Below are 12,342 nucleotides of genomic sequence, written 5' to 3'. Positions count from 1 at the left end.
ATATCTTATACCTGGCACGGGTATAATGTGGCGCAGGGGTTTACAAAGTGACGCATCTACCTAGATGCGTCACTTTGTATATATGGCACAACAAGGCGCATTTCTTACGCCACAAAAAGTGACGCACCGGCGGCGTAAAAGTGACACACAGCCTCATAAATGAGTCACCCAGTGTTACAATTTACAGTGCATTGCACATTGCTGTTGACATTACAAATGCACATAAGCCATTGCAACCCCAAATATTGCCATGCATCAATGATGAGATGATGAGATGCTGCAAAGCATTGCATGGTCACGATTTAAAAATGTTAGGGGCCTTCCCCGGCAAAAGTCTATCTATCGTTTTACAGTTCACTACTTGTGATAATGTTATCACTGACCTTGTAAGCAGTACACATTGGAATGAATGCTCATTATAGAAGCAGTCACATTAATCTTTCGGATTTTTCAATTCTGTTTCTACATTTTGACTATTGTTCACAAAAAAACCACAGTTGATTTTTGCCCGCCTTAATCAATGAGCAGGTCCGCCAGTCCCCAAGATTCACACCCCATGTGCCCCCAAACCATTAGTAAATAGTCAATTATTTCACGGATGCTAGCAACTCTCATTTCTCTGAGCACCACCAAAACAGCCCTGCAATGGTTTTACTCCTTAATTAGTATCATCATCTTCTCTGTCTCATGATCATCTTAATACCTATCTACATCCCTAACAAGTGTTATGACTCAGCAGTCAATCATGAATCCTCTCCTTTTTTCAGTCTTTTTCCCGCTACCTCATATCTTTGATTGGCATCTGCTATACCGTGTCCTCTGCTATAATGTCAATGCCAACATTACTAAAAACTAAGAGGGGTCCTTCTCTTCCCACCCTTTAACCTTCACCATCCTCAAAGGACTATCAATCAATTGATGACCCTTTCTCATTTATCGTAAACTTCAATAAATAGAAATCACTGGCCTCTACAATGCTATTCCCTGTTACGATTTCCCACTAAATTGTTTCTCTTCTTATTTATTGTCATCGTCAACATGCTTTTCAATTACAAGATGATGCTCTTTTCAGAAACTTGGGTGAGTGATTCAGTCTTTACTGGTCATGTTGATACAGCTTCACAGGCCATTAGGTTTAGATTCCACATCCCTCTAGAGTGTTTATACCTTCCAATGCAAAATTAGTCGGGATTCTGCATTTAGGAATCTGTAAAATCCTCCTTGCCTCCCCCTTAAAACTGACAACCCCCTTCTCACCCTCCTTTTATGGATAATATGAGCTACTGCAATAATCTTATAGTCAAACTCCAAAATTATACTTTCTCTCCTCTGGTTAATAAAGTCAATTTTCCCACAACCCCACTTGTTAGAACTAGACAATCTTGTTCTTGTCGACACTAAGCTGACTTGACTTTCTGTCAAACATAGGAGAAGATGTGACATAGTTAAGTGTTGGACTTGGCCCTTTCTGCCTGGTCTTTCTGCCTGGTCATCCCTAAACCTTTTGCCTTCACCCTCCTATTTTCCGAAATAGTTTTTGTTGTCTTTTAGGACTTTGCACACGTTATCACTGCCATACAGGGCTAAAATGTGTGCACTAACTCCTTAAAACCTGGTACCATTTGCTTATCCTAAATTAGCATATTTAATTTACTTTTACATCCCTAGGAAAGTAGTACTACCTGTGCCCAGGGCCTGTTAATTAAATGCTACTGGTGTAGCTGCAGCGCTGATTGTCCCGCGCACTTAAGTATCCCTTTTCAAACATGGCCCAGACTTCCCATTACAGCCTGTGTGTGCAGTTTAAAACTACCATTTTGACCTGGCAAAATAAACGTTTGCAGGTCTAAACCTTCCTTTTAATACATATAAGCCACCCTTAGGTAACACCCTAAATAGCCTATGGGGCAGGGTGCAATGTATTTAAAAATTATGGCATGTACTTTAAAATTTTACATGTCCTGGTAGTGAAAAAGTCCTAAATTCGTTTGTCACTATTGCAAGGCTACCTTTCCTGTAGGATAACCTTAGCGGTACCTTATTAAAGTTAATATGCTGTAACTTCAAAATGGAAGCAGCTAAATTATTCTTGTTTAGTGCCTTTGGAATTGTGAAAAAAAATCCTTGTTTATGGTAAAGTTGGATTTTAATCTGCAATTTTGAAAATGCCAATTTTGAAAAGTAAAAAACTGCCTGGTGTGCCGTCGAGCACCAGATTCAAGATGCACTGCAATTTTTGTTGTTCTATGTTAATTTGAGTTACAGATGTGTTTTTGTTTTCACATCACAGTTTATGTTAATTTAAATTACTGATGCACTTTTGTTTTATATCACAGTTCCCGCTGACGAAGGACTTAAAGTGTCCGAAATGCATTGGGTGAATGTTTGACAGTAAGAATGCCCAGGATGAATAGTGGAATTCAACGTGTTGTTGGATAAGGCCTGATGGGCATATCTTCAACATTAAATGATTGAAATCATGCTGCCTCCATATTTACTTTGGATTACTTTGAATAATTTTGAGTAAAAAACTGGGTTCATTGGATAACCACGACTGGCTTTTTGCCTACAATGGCAATGCATCCTGAATCTGGTGCGGAAAGGGCCACCAGGCAATTTTTTATGTTGAAGGGTGAGCAACAGGGGTAGAGCACGCTCAAGTTTGCACGCTAATACTCTAAGTATTTTGCTGTTGAGCATGTGCTGAATCAGGATGAACATTTAGAGATGGAGAGCACTGGATCATTCACAGTCAGAAACTTTTGAAAAGTAGGCATTTTTCTGCCTTCACCATTTAGTGCCTATAGCCTGCCTTTGATGATTGGGTGTGCTTGGCAGCTGGGCTTTGCGCATTCCTCCTGGTCAGCCAAAAGCAATAGAGAGCTTAGGTGTGCCTGGATGGACCATCACTGGCGTGATGGGAGGGCTGAGCTGGGCACTGCCCTGCTTACACTAGAATACACTGTGTCCTGCCTTCACACAAAGGATTGCCTACCCCCTGTAGTTAGTCTGGGGCAGGGGGAATCAGGAAACCTGTGCGCTTCTACACCCCCACCCGCCAGCTTTGCTCTGCCAACCTCGACCTCGCCACAGTCCTCCGCATCTGAAGAGCGACCTCCGGTGGAAGATCGTTCTCCCACCTCGCCACCAAGACCTGGAACACCTAACCCATCCCCCTACAGCAGACCCAAGACCTGCTGACCTTCAGAAGAGTCCTCAAGACCTGGCTCTTCAAGCAGTAGCAGCATCCCCCCCCTCTAGCGTCTTGAGATTCTCACGTGTAAGTAGTGCGCTTTACAAATGTTTGTATTGATTGATTGATTTATAGATGCTTCTCCCAAGTCAAAGGAGGCAACAGGTATAAATATTGGTCCTCATACCTCCAACTCTTCAGTCCACGTCCACCTCTGAAAATGTGGAAAACTCTGCCAGGAAGAACTGCTGTGCCACTGAAAGGACTTCCACTATGCTGGGCTGCTGCCCTGAAGGACTGTTGCCTGCTGTACTGACCTGCTGCCCTCTTGCCTGTTCGAGAAGGACTGGAAATGCAGGGGTGTACCCAGCACCACCAGAGTGACTCCAAGAGCCAAGTCTCATGTAACTAGCACAGGGACTCTGCAAATGTGAGTCCTAAGCCAAGTGATGCCACTCCAGTCCTGGACCCTTGGAAGTGGGTCTGAAGGACCTCCACAAAGCGGTACAAAAGGGGGTGGTGATGGACGGAGCATCTGAATCAATCAAACACTCACACCCAGTCAAAAGATCTGGGTTTAATCCATCACTTTTCTTTAGCCCACTCTGCCACCCCAGTTCAGACATGGCTATATGCAAATCAGTCTGACCCTGTGCCTCATGGGAACAGTCCAGCCTGAACTGCCAAGCCATGTCTTCCCTGGACCGGAAACAAGCTTCCGAGGACCGGTTTCTGGCATTCCAGCCGTCTTCAGCCCGGCTTGCTTGAATCCAGTGGCAAAGTGAGCAAGGGACTCACGTCTGAGCATTCCCTGCCACACTTATGGCGGCCAAAAGCGGTACAAAAGGGGGTGGTGATGGACGGAGCATCTGAATCAATCAAACACTCACATCCAGTCAAAAGATCTGGGTTTAATCCATCATTGTTCTTTAGCCCACTCTGCCACCCCAGTTCAGACATGGGTATATGCAAATCAGTCTGACCCTGTGCCTCATGGGAACAGTCCAGCCCGAACTGCCAAGCCATGTCTTCCCTGGACCGTAAACAAGCTTCCGAGGAGCGGTTTCTGGCATTCCAGCCGTCTTCAGCCCGGCTTGATTGAATCCAGTGGCAAAGTGAGCAAGGGACTCACGTCTGAGCATACCCTGCCACACTTATGGCGGCCAAAAGAGGTACAAAAGTGGGTGGTGATGGACGGAGCATCTGAATCAATCAAACACTCACACCCAGTCAAAAGATCTGGGTTTAATCCATCACTGCTCTTTAGCCCACTCTGCCACCCCAGTTCAGACATGCCTATATGCAAATCAGTCTGACCCTGTGCCTCATGGGAACAGTCCAGCCCGAACTGCCAAGCCATGTCTTCCTTGGACCGGAAACAAGCTTCTGAGGACCGGTTTCTGGCATTTCAGCCGTCTTCAGCCCGGCTTGCTTGAATCCAGTGGCAAAGTGAGCAAGGGACTCACGTCTGAGCATTCCCTGCCATACTTATGGCGGCCAAAAGCGGTACAAAAGGGGTGGTGATGGACGGAGCATCTGAATCAATCAAACACTCACACCCAGTCAACAGATCTGGGTTTAATCCATCACCGTTCTTTAGCCCACTCTGCCAACCCGGTTCAGACATGGCTATATGCAAATCAGTCTGACCCTATGCCTCATGGGAACAGTCCAGCCCGAACTGCCAAACCATGTCTTCCCTGGACCGGAAACAAGCTTCCGAGGACCGGTTTCTGGCATTCCAGCCGTCTTCAGCCCGGCTTGCTTGAATCCAGTGGCAAAGTGAGCAAGGGACTCACGTCTGAGCATACCCTGCCACACTTATGGAGGCCAAAAGCGGTACAAAAAGGGGTGGTGATGGACGGAGCATCTGAATCAATCAAACACTCACACCCAGTCAAAAGATCTGGGTTTAATCCATCACCGTTCTTTAGCTCACTCTGCCACCCCAGTTCAGACATGGCTATATGCAAATCAGTCTGACCCTGTGCCTCATGGGAACAGTCCAGCCCGAACTGCCAAGCCATGTCTTCCCTGGACCGGAAACGAGCTTCCGAGGACCTCCACAAAGGCCATCTATGGATCCAGCAAAATCAGCATGTCTCCTCTGCTGCATGGCACAACCCTGTGCAGAACTGACTTACTGCCTCTGCTGTGTGGACTTACCTCGGTGCCTGGACTTTGCATTATAACCCCTCACAACTGACACATAGGCTTGGCTACATGACTCATACTCAATACCGAATTTCACATCACAAGTCCACCTCGACGGGATTTTAAAAAATGATGCAGGACCCTGCAGTGCAGCCTCGCAGCTCCTCAGAACCGATGCATTGCCCTTAGTTGCGTGACGCATCCATAAGGCTGGACTTTGCTCTGCAAGCCTTTGCAACAGGATCCTTGGTGACGATGCAGGACCTCGCATCACAGTCTTGCAGCACCTCAAAACCAATGTATCACCCCCAATGTTTGATCCATCCTCGATGTGGAGCCTTACAACACTCCGCAACTGGGATTTAAGGTGCTTTTGTTCAGTGGGCTTAACTGGGTCCCTGTAGCCAACCCATGCTCCATTGCAGTCACTGTACAAGCGGTTCACTGAGGTATCTAAGGTAGCACGTGGCCCCTCCCACAACACTCTAAATATTTTTCTGCAATTTACTTGGGTGCCATGCAGAAACATGGGCTTGTCAAGCAGTGCAAAATGCAATTTTAGCACAGTTCTGAGGCTAGAGCTATACTCATATCTGACCATTTTGCTTACAGCCCACTTTTGAAATTAACCTTAGAGTATCTATGTAGTCCAGTAACCAGGAGAAAATGCACAGAGTTAAAGGAACATTTTGAAAAGTTATTACAAACATGAGGCATGAGTTTCTCATTGCCAAATCCTGATCTTCAAATAAAATAATGGTATAATTTGCACAAGACTGAGATTGATATAAAATTGAGAAAAAAGAAGAAAAAAAATAAAGTCGAGAACCGGCATCTCCTTCCTTGTTGCCATGTTTGACAGCAACTGCAACGATCAGACTGGGTGGGGAGAGATTTGACTGTCAAAAGCACTTGTCAACCCATTTCTGCACTCCAAGAACACAGGGTCTCTTGCTGAGAAAATGTACTTCCTGCACACCTTTCCACCCGCCTTGATACAAGCTACTTTCTCAGTGAGTTTCTGAGTGAGTTCCAGGTAAGATTTTCCCCTGTTTGAGGAATGGAAACCACCTACATAAACATGAGGGAATAGCCTCCCACTGCAAGTGACAAAGGTCAGGTGTGCATGATAAGGGGCTTGTATATAGAATTTTGGTATATGGCAGCGCAGCAGTGCACCTTGCTCCACTGCACTATGCTAAAGTGAAAGGGCAGGATTTCACCATATTTAAGCAATTCAGTGCATTTCCGTCCTTGCTTCAATTCACTTGCCCAGCGTCAACATAAGCACACTTGCACCATAGTGAATGTCGACAGAAGCACACTTGCACCAACGCGAAAGGGTGTCTCCGTTGCAGACAGGATTGTTTTTGTGCAGGAAGGAATAACTCCCACCACGAAAAAAAACTAAGAGTTGTTTTCGTCTTTTTATGTGGGCTGCAAAATGCAAAGGAGGGAAAAACGAGGAGTTTCTGTCCATTACGCCTCACCTCGCGAGGCATAAGGATTTGGCTCTTCCCCAGATTTACATGCATTTGTCAATCTGGGAGACTGTCAGATTCCATGGGTGTTGCTTTGGAAACCCACTGCATACACCTATGGCATGCCTCACAGGCACCAAGTATGAACAACGCCGCAATTTAAACTGCATCGCCTTACTCATGATTTATGAGGCGACTCAAAGCAATGTAGGGTGGCTTTGCCTGTGTTCATGAATAGGATTGAGAGCCCGGCATGTACCACTGTAAGTGGTGCAAATATGATGCAGGACTCTCATGAATAAGCCCTTAATACTCTTCAAATTCTCCGAAATTGTTTGACACTGAAGGTAATTAAATACTCATCAATGGGACTGAGTCACATCATGCAATGGGATGGCACCTCGTTAGCTTTGTTCATTCAGTTGCTGTTAAACTATTTCTACATTTCCTGTCAATGACAATTCTCACTAAGACTGGAGTTTCTCATATTTTGCATTTTCGCCCACACTTTTAAGCATGTACTTGGCACCATTAGCACTAAGCAGGGAAGCGCACATTGTCAAATATCAAACATATCAGATGAAATACTGATCGTCATCAGACATGAAGAAGGATTGGAGTTTTTTTTTCCTTTTTCAGATTTATATGGCGTCTAGGTATTGGAGCACTTTACGTGAGCACCAGTTGCATTACACAAGGACACATTTGATACATTACATTTTTGGTAAGCACAGGGAGATTAATTGATTTGCCCAGAATCAGAGGATCTCGAGCCGACACAGAGACTCGAACCTGATTCCCCAGTTCCAAAGTCGGCAGCTCTGACTGTTACCTCATCTCTTTACGACCAAGAAGCACTTACACAATTCCAAAAGCCAAAGACTGGGTCATTAGCTGCTCAGTCCTTCCTGTTTTTTCACCTTCGAGAACTTTCGACTTCGTCGTGCTTTACTGGAAATCTATCTATCTATCTATCTATCTATCTATCTATCTATCTATCTATCTATCTATCTATCTATCTATCTATCTATCTATCTATCTATCTATCTATCTATCTATCTATCTGTTCATCAGTCCACCCACCTACCTACTTACATAGTTCTGCCTATCTATCTTATTTGTCTGTAGAATACAGAATGGACAAAGTTATTAAATTCCTGTCTTGCAATTCATGGGTAAGGCCACTTGATAAATAAACCTGGCGGGCCCAAGTCTCAGTGGTTTTATGTGTCACTAGTATCACCAGGTGACATTATTGGGTCATAACAAATGTGTATCCTGTTACTGTTCCTTTTATAACAAGTAACAAATTACAGCTACGACATAATTTATTTGAAATTTTCGGTTTGAAGATATGGTCAGTACAATAACAACAGGGAAGCCAATTAACTACACGGCTTCGGTGTTTAGTGGTTAATGATTACTAGTACGTGTTTAATTTATTTACCCCTGCTAAAGCAGAGCAACACTTTCAAATATATATGTAGCAGCTGAAAAAATCTGCTTCTTTTGAGACAATTAAGTGGTCTTCATTTACAATTCCTGCAGCATCATTATGCAAATAGGCCTATGTGGAACGATGTGTTGCACATTTTTAAATCACAATTTCCTTCCCGGTCAGGTACGTGCGACTAAATTAGTTAACAAAAGCACATATCCTTAATTAGTGCTGAAGGCTCCCAGGAGACATCACTACTTAAATTACCTGTAGGTACAGTCGTTGGTTTGGCAGTGTGCTTTCTGCTACATACATTTCTATTTGTTGCACAAGAAGGAGACCAGGCTTATGAGCTGCATCTGCACGAATACAACTGGGACCACTTTCCATAATGTTATGCATAAAAAGAATTTAATAATTCCAGAGGCCTAACGGAGGTAACTGTAACTGAAGGACTGAAATTGAATTCTCAGCAGTGCTGGCTTGCTTATGAAAAACCCCGCGGTTAGAAGACATTTTCGGGTTCTTCACACACTAGAATCAGAAGTTGCCCTTCAGAATAATTAACCTGGGGAAACAGAGAGCCAGAGGGAAGATTCCTGTTCACAAACATGGCAGCAAACAAGAAATCAGTCTCCTACGCAGAATCCTGGTTCAGCAATTCGTTCAGAGCACTTTAATAGCAAGGATGAAATGCAATATATAATTGGCAGCAAAGGAGTGGTAAAGTGACAGGAAAAGAAACATAATATTAGGAAGAAGAAAAACACAAATCGCTACACGTCGATGCTTGGCAATATTAAACTGACAACAGTATGAAAACAAGTAAAGTTCTGTGTGACATTTATTAGAATTGTTTTCTAGCTAAATGTCTTCAAATCAGAGGACATTTTATATAGAAAAATAATACTGGATTTGACTTGTCTATTCTTGGAAATAATGCACCCACTTTGAAAATATTAAACATGTTTTTAGAAATGCTAGAAACTGTTACATGTTCAAATGTTTCACCAGAATCCTTCCACAACAGCAGGGTATGTGCCACATTAATTAATGCCCAACGAAGGAACAGATTACCCTACTGTTTGCATGCAAAAGTGTATGAATCAACCACCTTAATTTGTTGGTGGTGATTGTGAGAAATTGAGGAATTGGTTAAGGGGAATGTGAACCCTACCAAAGCAACACTCACACTCCTTGTCACGATAAACCACAAAAGTCACAACATTATCCTGTGCTCACTCCGTTGATAGCTTGGCACAAAGCAGTCAAGCTTAACTTAGGGGCAATGTATAAACTATTTATGTGGCATACAAACAGTAATAAAGTGAAAACACAACACAATTAAAATCTAACCCTAATTTAGAAAAATAAAATGTAATTAATCATTTGCCCAAAAAATGTAAAAATATCCAATCAGTAGAACCAGAGATATTCAAATGTAATGATTTAAGGTGAGAATAGCACCTAAAAGCACAAAGCGCCACTTGTGGTTATTTGGTTGTTCGAGACTAAGTGAAAGTCACAAGTTCAGGCTGATCCAATGGAATGTGTGATGGATACAGGGATCAAGTCAGCTGTAAAAGTCACCTTCTTAAACTCTGACTTGAAGAGTCCAGCACGGGATGGAGGAGGCCCCGAGGAGCAGGGACAGCAGTGTGGATGGTCATCGCTGTAGCGAAAAGGGAAGGCAGAGCATCGCGGATGGTCATCACTGTAGCACAAAGAAGCTGTTTGGCTTCGTGGACAGTCTTTACTGGAGCTTCGCTGGGTTATCAGTGCTGTAGCACAAAGTGCAGATCTCATGTTGCTGGTCGTTGCGGCGGTCACTGTAGCGTTAAATGCCATGCTCACTGGAGTTTTGCTTTGGTGGTCAGAATGGGTGGCAAGATTTTAGCGAGAATGGGCCCATTCATAGTTGCAAAGAGTGCAAAGCTTCAGGATCTCTCCTTTGCAGTCAGAGGAGTGCACTCCAATGCCAGTCAACGGCCCAGGACACATAGAGGTGCTTCTTTGGGATCAGAGATTCACTCTTGCAGAGACCATCAGGGATGAGTCATGTCCAGTTGCGGGTTCACACAGGTATGGTTGCAGCAGATCAGCCGGGCTGTTGCAGGTAGGCCTCTGGTGCTTGTCATATCCCATTAGCTCAGAACAGGAGGTTATTCAGGGAGCCTGGGATGAAGGGAAGACAGCAAGACAGGCCTCAAGCAGCAGGCAGTACTCTTGCAACTGAGCAGTCCTTCTGTAGTATCCACAGGTCTAGACGTATACTGAAGCTTTGGTATGAGGGTCCAATATGTATACCTGCTGTCAGTTTTGAGGTGGAAGACACTACAATAATTCCCTGCACTTCTGGAATTGCATGCCTCCCTGCCCTGTTCCCAGGATGTCTGGAGTTCTGAGACATGTTTAAAAAGGTTTCTTAAGTGGGTGGCACAACCAATGCTGCAGGCCCACAAGTAGCAATTAAAGTACAGGCTCTTGATACACATTGTATCACTTTACTAGGGACCTCTAAGTAAATTGAATGTGCTAATTCGGTGTGAGCCAAATTGACCTTGTTCGATTGAGTGAGCACTCACACGGTAGCACTAGATAACAGTGATAAAATGTGATGAGTACTAAGGCCAACAAAAGCTAGTTCAGTAAAGCAGAAGAAGTGTAGGCAAAAACATTTCGGGGAAAACTAGTCCAAGGATGATGGTGATGATGAGGGCGACAATGATGATAATGATGATAGTGAGAAGAAGGAGGAGTCGAAGTGGGTGTTAATAATGAGATTATTATAATTGGCTCAATGTGTCCATAACTACAGTACTCAAGTTAATTGGGCTGAAAATGAGAAAACTGGAAGGAAGAAACTGCGAGAATAACAGAACTGGGCACGTATATAATACATCAGAATTAATTGAAAGAAGGGCCAAGTGTGCAATAGGACAATGGAGGGGAGTATATTGTGAGAAAACTAGACGCCAATAGGTATGTTTTTATAATCAAAAAAACAATGAAACCCAAAAATGCTGTATTGGCAATAGCTATGTGTTTACAATTGTTGTCAAACCGTTGTAGATTTATCTCTAGTGTAATCATTTCGCATAGTAGTTTGTCTCTATTGACACTTGTTAGAAATAGGATTCCTGGTTGGCTGAGGTATGCACGCAGACCAGGCAGAAACCACCTCTCTGGTCAGGGTAAGCTAGAAACACACTAAAAGATGACCTGCACTCACGAGTTGCAAGGCTTGAAGAGCCAGGATGGCAGACATGTCCTAGCAAGGTTCTGTCATGAAGCCATGCTTATCCAAAAGTTATCCACATCCAGGCACTGCATTTGACTTTAACGCATGGTAGAATACCCTTGCAAACACCCTGAAGATACTGTCTGTATTTCCTGCCTGAACACAGAGCCAGGGGAGCCGCGGTGAAGTGGGCCCGGCCTGCCGGCGTGCACTCCCCAGATCCGTGGGGGCACACTGGAGAGGACAGGGGGCACCTGAGGCTGCGCTGAGTCACAAGTGCCGGATGAGGTGCTGTGGTGGCCGCCCTGCTGTATCCTAGTGCGGGCGCTATGACCTTGGGGCTTTGACTGCTGCCTCACCATGCCTGCTACTGGACGTTGTTGCATAGTGGCGGTGAGTGCAGCTGTGACCTGGAGTGAGCTTGTGGTGGTTGGACCCCTTGGATGGCTTCCCGGGTGTCCCTTGAGATGGGATCGTCACTGGAGCCCACGGTCCCAGTCAATGGTCGTGGGCTGCTGGCTGACGCCGGTGGGGCCGGAATAGAGGTGTAGGCTGGGCCCCTCTCATTAATTCTGCCTGCCACTTGAAGGGACTATGCCCATGATCTGACGCTCCCCCATCAGCGGACATTAGGTGATTGCCCTGCTGAGTAGGCGTGAGGGCCTGGATATTGAATCTGGGCTTAGACTTTCCCAAACTGTGGTGTCCCAAGACTGGGGACTGTCTCGTGCTGTTTTGGGAGACAGGGCGGCCCACCCCTAATGCCTGTCTATCACACTAGACCTGGGTCTGCTGCGGTGGGCCCATGCTGTGGCTTGGGTGCTATTGAAAGGCC

Source organism: Lissotriton vulgaris, chromosome 8 (genome assembly GCF_964263255.1).
Source record: "Lissotriton vulgaris chromosome 8, aLisVul1.2, whole genome shotgun sequence".
In the NCBI taxonomy this organism is placed as follows: Eukaryota; Metazoa; Chordata; class Amphibia; order Caudata; family Salamandridae; genus Lissotriton; species Lissotriton vulgaris.
The sequence above is the reverse complement of the archived record's forward strand: the minus strand, read 5'-3'. Positions refer to the sequence as shown.